Below are 9,675 nucleotides of genomic sequence, written 5' to 3'. Positions count from 1 at the left end.
GGGGGGGGGGGGGAGAAAAAAGAGAAGGACCAGAAGCCCTCCAAGGATTATGACTTCAGTGAGGGATCAGGCTGGAGGGGAATCTGGGTCATGGCTGGAGCAGGCTTTTCTTCCAGCCTGCCTTTGGTAATTCCCCTTCCAGTGACCAGGGCAGGGCCGAGCCACCGTTAGCACCCATGGGTGCTCCCTCGGATGGGTCCATGTACCCTGGGACGCGTTGTGCTCCTTACGGAGGGGATGGCTCCTCACCTCTGTGTACCCCCAGGAAGGAGCATCCTCTGCCAGCTCCGTATTCGCACCCCAAGTCCAGGCTTTGGATCCCAAAGTCGCTCCTGTTCGAGCGCCCGCAGATCCCGCGGGAATGCCGGAGCCGCGCTTTGTGCCTCATCCCCCAAAATAAACAGGACTTTTTTCTTTTTTTTTTCCTTATTTTTTTTTTCCCCTCTCTCTTCTTCTCCTTTTTTTCCCCCCTCTCTTTTTCCACACCCCCAGAGCCGCTGTTGCTGGTGGCAGGGAGCCCAGACTCCGTAGGAACTCAGAAATGCCGCAGATCCAAGCCCCGGCTGCCCTCTCGGTTTCGCAATCCTTTGGAAGCAGGGGGAGAGACAAGGAATAAAATGGGAGGGGATTTATTGTTGGGTTTTTTTCCCCTCTTTTTTAGAGATTTATAGACTTTCCCACCAGTAGGGACAAGGGAGTCGGAGCCGAGCAGCCCATTTCCTCCAGTAAGTTTCCAACCCTTCTCCTCTCCAGCCCTCTCTGGTGGGGTGCTGGAGTGTTTGGGATGCTGGTGGGGGGGGATGAGGACCGCCAGCACCTCCCACATGGGGTAGGTTTGATGATGCTGAGAGAGCGGCTCAGGTTGGGGGGGGGTTGAGCTGTTAAAGCCTTTTCTTGACCTGTTTTCGCAGTTGGATGCGAACCCTTCGGCTTGGGCTTGGTGGTGATGCTGTGACGGTCACTGGTGGCCGCGGTGCCGTCGCCGTCCCCCCTCTGCCGTTTGGCATCCTGGGGGGTGTGGGCCATGTATTTGTAGGCGATTGCAGTGTCCAGGCTCTGAGGTTGCTGGTCCAGGGAGGGTTTTGTTTGCTGGTGTGTTTTAAGGAGCTGGGTTTTTACAGGCACGGAGGGATCCGGTCGATGCCACAACCGGCTCCTGTCCCTGCTGATGCCTCATTACCTGCAGCCAGTGCCAAGCACGGGGCACGGTTCAGCTCCCTGCACCCTCACCTCATCCATTCCTCAGCCAGGCTTCTGCTTGGGGCAAAAATCCTCCCTTCCCAAAGCTGTGTCCGGATGAGGTCTGGGTCCTGGCAGCTCCAGTCTCAACATCCAGGGATTACTGGGGTTAAAACTGGTGCCCCAGTGAGGTGCTGCTTCTTTTGCATCTGGTTTTCCCAAGACTTGTTAAGCACGGAGGGGCCGGCCGGGACCGGGGCCGTGTTGTGCTGCGATCGGATTGAGATAAGGGCTTGCTGCCTGTGAACACAATTCCGACCGGATAATTATTTATACCTCCGCGTGCGTCACTAATAAACATCTGGATCTGCTCCAAACATCTTCATTCGATTTGGTTCGTAGCCTCTCGACGGGGCTCTTTGTCAGATCCCTGGCCCACCTCCCCTCCTCCGGCGCGTGGCTTTCTGACGACTCAGCTGAAATCAAAGGGGGTTGCTTCGAGCCGTCGCCCCGCTCCCTTGGGATGAGCTCCGTTGCCTGTGGGATGAGCCCAGCGCTGCCTGCTCACCTCCAGCCTCCTTTGCCCGGCGCGGTCCTGCTCTCTTGGGGTTGCGGTGAGTGGATTCCCAGCTCCTGGAATCCCGGGATGGGGGGAGAAGTCGCGTTGCCCTTTCTCCGGAGGTTTCTGCTGGTTGTGATTGCAGGGAAAATAATGAGTGGCCAAATCCATCCCCCCCCCCCCCCCCCAAAAAGGCACCCCCAGATGTGTTGCTTTCTATTTTAAACCAGCACCGTTTGGTTTGGGGGCGAAGCAGGCTCCTGACCTTTGGGAATGCGTGGGGCTGGCGGCCACGCTGAGCTCTTTGAGGCCCGGGCTGACTCCTTGCTCTGTTTGCATAGAGCCAAGAAATGACTATTAATAACTTTCCCTGAATGAGAGTTGAGTACCTGCTTCTCTGGGGCTCCTTGGAAGGCTCCGGCTCGGGCGGATAACGCTGCACCGCTCATTAGGAACGGGACCAGAGCATCGCTGCGCGCAGCTGGGATGCAGATGGGAAGGGACTGGTGTGGGAGGGGAGAGATGAAGGGAGCCTCTGGCTCGCTTTTAAAGCGCCTCGGGCAGGGCTTGCAGGCACCACAAGCTGGTTTTTGGTGTCTTCTTCCATCCTTTCCACAGGCCCAGCCCCTCTTTGCATGGAAAAACCATCCCGAGTGGCCGGAGCCGGCAGCTTGGGCAGCTCCGTGTGGATGGGCCCATGGAAAAAAAGAAGTTTCAGTGCTGCACCCAGATTAATCTCTTTAAACTGTTATTTCCCTAATCCTTCATTAGGATCTCATTGTGAGCTTGTTATCCCGGTAAGGGCTTAGAGCCCTGCGTGGCGGCGGTGCCGGGGTGGGAAGGGGCTGTGTCATTCCTACCGGTGCCACGTGCGCTGCATCCCAGCAGCGCTGGGGGAGCTGGGCTCTGCTCAGAGAGGTGGGGGTGACACAAAGAGGTGTTGGGGGGGGTGACTTTGGTGTGGTCCGCAGGGACCTTTCGGGTTATCTTCCCCTCCATCGCTGCCTGTGTTGGTGCTGGGGGCCAGGGTGATGGGAGCCGGAGCCGGGCTGGTTCGTACTGAGGCTGGATCTGCCTTAGGAGCGTTCCTGAGTGTCCCTGCTGCGGCACCCCCGGGTGCCAAGGCTTTAGCTGGGGTTATCCGGTGAGCTGGGCGCTGGATATCCCCCTTCCCGCTGCCATAGGAGCCTTAAAAAGGGCATCGGATGGAGCCGGCGTGTGCGGGTGGATTCCTTCCCTTAGCGAGCGGCCGCTTTCCTGCTGGGAAGCTGGAGCCGATGCCCTGCTGCTCCATGCTGCCAGGTCTCCCTTTGCAGCACCCAGCTTCTGCATCCTTCCCTTGTCCTGTTGAGTGCTGGCAGCCGCTCTGCAGCCCCCGGGGGTGATGGTGGTGGTGGTGGTGGTGGGTGTCAGGATACCTGCGAGCCTGAGGTTTGGAAGGTGCTTTGGAGCCGGAGAGTGGGAATTCTGCCTGGGCGGGTGATGGAGCGGGGCTGAGCGCGCTTTGCCTCGCAGGCTGCGCCCTGCAGGAGCTCAGGGGATGGTCTGCAGGGTGAGTGCCAAAAGCAAACCCAAACCCACGCTCCCCACACGGGCAGCAAACAGGGAAGCGCAAGCCAGGGGGGAGAAGCGAGGAGCAGCCATAGCGGAGACTCAAGCAAGAGGCTTTTTTCCCCCTTTTCCAATGGAGATAAGTGGGATGTGCTTATTATCCCTGGGGTTCGGATAGAAACGTGGCTTGGAGGAGAACCTTGGTGGCTAAAACCTTGCTGGGTTCTAGTGCTTTCCTTTCCAGCCTCCTCCTTGCTGGCGCGTAGGTTCATGTGTCCTCATCCATCCTTCCTGCCAGCAATGGTGGGGTCGGGAGAAGGGAATGAGCATGACCCAGGCTCTGAATGCTCCTTCTCCAGAGCATTTGCTGCTGTTGAAAGTTTAATGCACATTCATTTGCCTTGTGGAGAGCATCCTTTCGGCCGCCGCCGGGGCACACGGTGAAGGGCTTGGGGCATCGCTTGGCTCCAGGAGATGGGATCTCCACAGGGAACCTGGGCTAGGACTTGAGCCGCTTTGGTTCTTGCTGTGTTCATTCCTGCTCCTCGTGCCAATGCTGGAGCAGCCCCGGGTCCTGCTCCCATTGTGGGGCTTCCCGGAGCATGAAGGGACTGGGGAGCTGTGATTTGCGCCGGTTTTTATCCTTCCGGAAAAGGGGAATGGTGATGTCCAGGAGCCGCGGGGCTGTGCTCTTCTCACCTTGCCCTTTGGGATGCTCCCACCTTGGGGCCATGCTGCCCTGCTTCCCACTGTTGGGAAAGGTAGAGCTTTTCCAACGGCCTCTTTCCCCTTTTCCTGTGCCTATAATTAGCCCTGGCTCCCCGCCACCATATACTGTATGATCCTGGAAGGAGGTCATGGCTTTGCTGAAATTCCTGGGAACGGAGCTGCCTTTGCAGCTGGGAAAGCTGGTGCCGTTTCCAAGCAGATAAGAAATAGGGCAAACGCAACTCGGTTTCCCTGCTGTAATTTATGGGCTCTGGGCATGGCATCCGATGGCCTCCTCCCTGCCCTGCCTCTCCGCTTCCTTGGGGGATGGATTTGTCCATGTGGATTGGCAAAGAGGTGCAACCGGCGCCTGGCTCCGGTGTGCTGCTCCAGCCCTGCTCCTGGGTCTTGTTTTCCCCTCCTGCTGCAGCCATCCAAGGTCTTGCCTTGGATAGGAAACAAACCCCATTCCTGGGTGTCTGCGTTCTTTCCCACTTCGAAAACTTCCCGTTTGGAGGAGCATCCCATGAGCAGGGCTCCTTTTGCAGCAGGAAGAGCGTCATCTCAATGATCCTAAAGGTCTTTTCCAACCCAAATGATCTCCAGCAGGGTGAGGACCCCACTTTTCTGCCAGGGAAGGGCAAAGCAAATGGGAGCAGAGGGATCTGATGGAGCTGGGAAGGGATCTCAGAACCCTCCTGTGCAAAGCAGGGAAAACTCAAAGGGAAAAGGGGAGGTTCAAAAGGGAAATAATGGAGCAAAATCCCCCCTGTAAAGAGTTTCCCGGAGCTCTGCTGTTGCTGTTCTAGCCCTCTACAGTGATTCCAAGAAGGAGGTAGGATAAATAGGAGCAAAAGGGATAGGAATGGGGAGCAGGGCATGGAGTCCTGGTTGGGGCCCTACACGTGCTGTATCCCGGCGGCAGCATCCCGCGCCCGGCTTCCCTTTCCATCGGAGAGATTAGCTAAAGAAAATCAGGGGATTAAAAAGGAAAACACTTTGTGTTTGTTGGGATTGGCTCCCAGGCCCGAGGGCTGCTTCTGCTCCATCCTCCTGCATCAGAACGCTGGGATTTCCACTGAAAATCGGTCCAAGAGGGCAGGTTGGCATGACCCATCCCTGGCAGCGTTGGATGGGGCTTGGAGCATCCTGCTCCAGCGGAAGGGGTCCCTATCCATGGAGCTGGGTGAGCTTTAAGGTCCCCTTCATCCCAAACCACGCTGGGATTCCAACACTTGATAAACCCCATGGTTTGTGTTGGCTGGGGCGAGTGAGGGTTGCCTTTGGGGTTTCTCCCAGGGTGATTGGGGTAGATCCATCACTTCCCATCCTGGGAAGTGCTGGCCATGGAGGCATCATTGCCCCATTGTGTGTGTGGGGGGGTGTCCTATGGATTCGTGCTGCTCCCTTCACTGTGCACCCCATCACACCCAGATCATCTTCTCTTTGTAGGTGCCTCCAACCCCCCCCTCCTTGTGCCTTCCCCTCGCAGTGGTGTACGTGGGGGGCAGTGTGGGAGTTGCTGACGACGGCACCGAATGCGCGAGCGATGCTCTGCACCTCGCTGGGGAGAAATAGCTTCATCTGGAGGCTTTCTTATCGCCAGCATCAAAGAAGTGGACGTGGGCTTTGGGGAGCAGTTCCCTTCCCTCTGCACGGGGCTACCAAGGGGGTTTGGGGGCTTAAACCCTTCTTTAAGGCCGGGGATGATTGTCCTGGTGGATGCTGACTTTGGTGGGATGTGGTTTAGATGGAGACGAGGAGCAATTCCTTCCCCAAAGGGTGCTCAGGTGTTGGAGCAGGCAGCACTGGAGTCACCACATGGGCTATTGAGAGGTGCTGGGTGCCTGAAGCATCAGCAGAGGCTGGTTTAGCTCAGGACACGCAGGAGGGTCTGTGGCACAACCCGGCGTGAGCCGCAAATCCCCCGTTGCCCTGTGTTTGACCACAAGGCACCTCTGCTGTGCACAAGGAGGGCCTTCTTCTTGCCTGTTCGCAAGCCACCCTTTATAAAGAGCCTTAAAGAAGCTCTCAGCTTCCAGCCGTGGGGCTGGGTTGGGATTTTCCAGCGCGTCCCCATTGCCACCGTGGGGTGGAGGATGCGCGGGGTTTCGCCTGGTCCTTCCTGGTGCCTTCCCAGCTCCATCTGCATCTGCAGTCGTGCTGGCGCAGGCAGCAGCCACCCCAATGCGTCACCTCGGTGGCAGGCAGGAGGTGACTGGGGACCTGCCACTGTTTGTCAGAGCAGGGAGATGGATGGGCTGGAGGGTTTGGACCTGGGGGAAGGTGTTTGTTTGGTTTCCATAGGGAGAGGCTGGGTGCAGGCTGCTGACTCAGGCGACAGCAGAGCACGACTCAGAGCAAAGCAAAAGGGCTTTGCTCTTCAGCAGGGTGGTTTCCTCTTCCTGGGTTCCTGCACTCGGGAAGGGGGCAAGTGCTGCATCAGCCTGGGACAACCCCCCTTGGGCCCGTGGGGATGCTGTTCCTCAAGAGGGGAGCTGCGACCCCCCATGCAAGGCAATGTATGGTATGTGCATGCTGGAGAGGGGACTCTTTATCAGGGAGTGCAGCGACAGGACAAGGGGTGATGGGTTCAAACTGAACCAGGGGACGTTCAGGTTGGAGATAAGGCAGAAGCTCTTTACTATGAGGGTGCTGAGGCGCTGGCACAGGGTGCCCGGAGAAGCTGTGGCTGCCCCATCCCTGGCAGTGCTCAAGGCCAGGTTGGACACAGGGGCTTGGAGCAAGCTGCTCCAGTGAAAGGGGTCCCTGCCCGTGGCAGGGGTTGGAGCTGGATGAGCTTAAGGTCTTTTCCAACCCAAACCATTCAATGAATCTATGGCAACCCCTGGTCCCCCCTCCATCCCCTTATGGCAGCCCCTGGTCCCCTCTCCATCCCCTGTGGCAACTCCTGGTCCCCCTTCCATCCCCCTGTGGCAGCTCCTGGTCCCCTCTCCATCCCCTGTGGCAACTCCTGGTCCCTTCTCCATCCCCCTATGGCAGCCCCTGGTCCCCTCTCCATCCCCTGTGGCAACTCCTTGTCCCCCTTCCATCCCCCTATGGCAGCTCCTGGTCCCCTCTCCATCCCCTATGGCAGCTCCTGGTCCCCTCTCCATCCCCCTATGGCAACTCCTGGTCCCCTCTCCATCCCCCTATGGCAACTCCTGGTCCCCTCTCCATCCCCCTATGGCAACTCCTGGTCCCCTCTCCATGCCCCTGCCGAGCCCCGTGCTGGTCCCCAGCCCTCCCATCTCCCCCACCCGTGTCCATACATCTGGAGGTTTCAGTTCTGCATCTCCACCCAAGGGGGAACTCAGGCGGCGAGATCGAAACTCAGCGGCTCCAACGGTTGCAGTCCAACCCCCCCCCCCCCCCCCCCCCGGCACCCCCTTATGGTCCCCCAGGTCCTGGCAGGGGCATTGGCCAACGTCGCAACCCCTCCGTGGTGGCTGTGCCCGAGAGCACCCAAGGGATGGATTTGGGCAGGAAGCCCATGCTGGGACCCTGTGTGGGGGCAAAACCTCTGCAAGGTGACGACGAGCCCCCCCCCACTGTGATTGCCAGCCTGCATGGAGCTGGGATGCTTTTGCCCCATCCTCGTGCAGGCTTTGGAGGAGCATCGGTGGTGGTGGCCGCACCTTCTGCATGGTGAGGATGTGTCCTTGGCACAACGGGCTTGTGCCATTGCTCATCCCAGCATCTCCAGCTGCGCATCTGGTGCTGCTGGAGGTGGATTTCTCCCTCCTGGCTCCCATCCCTGCGGTGTGACTCGGTGCAGGATCCGGCACGATGGGCGGTTGGGAGCTGTGGTTTCTTGCTCCGTTTAACCACCAGCACTGTCCTGCCCAGTGCTCCTGCCTGCACTGGGATCTCTCCCAGTTTGTCCCTTCCCATCTCTTGGTGGCAAGCCACAGGAAACCCAAATGGAAAAGGCTAATCTGGCTTAATGAAACCCTGGGGGTATTCCCGGTGGCTGGTGCAAACTGAGGGCTGAGTTATGGCTGGGATGCTTTGGTTTCATGGGCTGGAGAAAAGGAGAATGTCCTTTTGGGGCTTGGGTTTTGGCTTATGCCAAAGCCGGTCCATGCTGTTGCTGGGACCCTCTGAGCTCGACATGGCCCAGCCGACGGGGTCTGGGGTCAGCCTCTTTGGGATGGGGATCCAGAATTCCTGGCAGAGAAGCCATGGAGCAGGTCAGGAGCCTGGAGATGGGGGGGGGGGAAGTTTGGGTTTGGCATCCAAATGTTTGCGGCCCCGAGCCCGTTGCTAAAGGAAACACAAAGAAAGGGGAAGGAGAGATTGCGGTCGGCTGCTTCCCCTCCGCAATCTGCGCCTCCCTCTTGTCCCCTTCAGCCCAGCGGAGCTCCATCCATCTCCCCTCAGCTTTGGGATGTCCCCGTGGCCCTGCGGGAGGTATCCCATGGGACACCAGCACCCGTGCTGGGAGCTCCCTTGAAGGGTTTAGTGGCTTCCAGCCTTCTGTGTACAGCGAGGATGGGGTTTGCTTCAGACCCTTCCTCTAATGGCTCAAGGGGGTTATTTATTTGGGGGTATTACATATATATAGGATGTAGTCAGGGATGTGTGTGTATATAAATGGGGTTGTATATGTTTGGGGGATGTGTATATATGTGGGTATATATATTTAGGGATTTATATATATATGTATATATATATATGCACATATGGCAGGCTGAGAGGGCTGGGCTTGTCCAGCCTGGAGAAGAGAAGGCTCTTTAAGGGGAGACCAGTCTGTGATTCTCTGTATTGGGGATATTAGCAAAGACTCTGTGCCGACCATCAGCCGAGCAGGTACCCGAGCATCCGGGGTTGTCACCTGGAGCCATCCCTTCACATCCTCTGGGATCCTTCTGGGCAGGTTGGAGCATCCTTTCCCTGTCAGGTTGCACCAGCCCGAGTCCATCCCTTAAAGCCTTGGGGTTCCCCCCGCGGTGCCCCCAATGCTGGAGGGGGGTTTCCCACTGTTCCTGGGGCTGAGCTCACTCCGAGACCTTTTCCTTTGTCGCTCGGCGAAACCAAAGCTTTGGTCGTCAAACAGGAACCATTTTCTTGCCTGCTCAGCGCTTCTGCCCCGGTGCTGGACAGGAAGCTTGTGTGCTCTTCCCCCCCTTTTCCTCCGCTCCCTTTCTTCCCTTAGAAAGGGGAATTCACTCGCCTTTGCTGCCTCCATCCCTCCCCTCCATGCTCTTCCCCACCTCAGCTCATAAAAGAGCATTATGAAACCATGATCCTTTCCCCTCTTCCTGGGTAGCATTTCTCCCTTTCAGACCTTCCAGGTTGGTCGCTTGGAGCAAGCTGCTTCAGTGGAAGCTGTCCCTGCCCATGGCAGGGGGATGGAGCTGGATGAGCTTTAAGGTCCCTTCAACCCAGCCCAGGCTGGGCTTCTCTGATGCTATCACACCGGTTCCTCTCCTGCTCCCAGGAGGAGATGCTCCTGGACCACCCTTTGCATTAAACACTGGCGTCGGTGGCCTGGGTACCAATCTCACGCAGCCATGAGCAGGACCCTGGATACGTGGCACAGGGTTTGATGCTCTTGGCAGCCCAGAAAGCGCCTGCTTTGGGGTGTCCCCTCCATGTGCATTCCTGGCCGGAGCCACGCACTCCCCTCCGGGCCTTTGTTCAGGCTGGGTCAGGAAGTGAGCTGGCCGTGGGAG

At 58.0% G+C, this 9,675-nt stretch overlaps 1 protein-coding gene across 5 annotated transcripts in view; it reads left to right on the top strand.

Annotated features, from left to right (window-relative positions):
* Positions 1–704: 704 nt before the first annotated feature.
* Positions 705–9,675, top strand: part of MEF2D (myocyte enhancer factor 2D) — a 50,179-nt gene continuing 41,208 nt past the window's right edge. For 4 of the 5 annotated variants that reach the window (XM_065660327.1, XM_065660326.1, XM_065660325.1 and 1 more), the window contains exon 1: positions 705–725. The gene's annotated coding sequence lies outside the window, so the exon portion shown is untranslated. The remainder of the gene's footprint in view (positions 726–9,675) is intronic. The other variant, XM_065660323.1, reaches the window with a different exon arrangement.

The sequence above is a fragment of the Lathamus discolor genome, chromosome 24 (genome assembly GCF_037157495.1).
Source record: "Lathamus discolor isolate bLatDis1 chromosome 24, bLatDis1.hap1, whole genome shotgun sequence".
Classification (NCBI taxonomy): Eukaryota; Metazoa; Chordata; class Aves; order Psittaciformes; family Psittacidae; genus Lathamus; species Lathamus discolor.
Note: the sequence above shows the minus strand (reverse complement) of the source record. Positions and strands in the feature narration are given on the sequence as shown.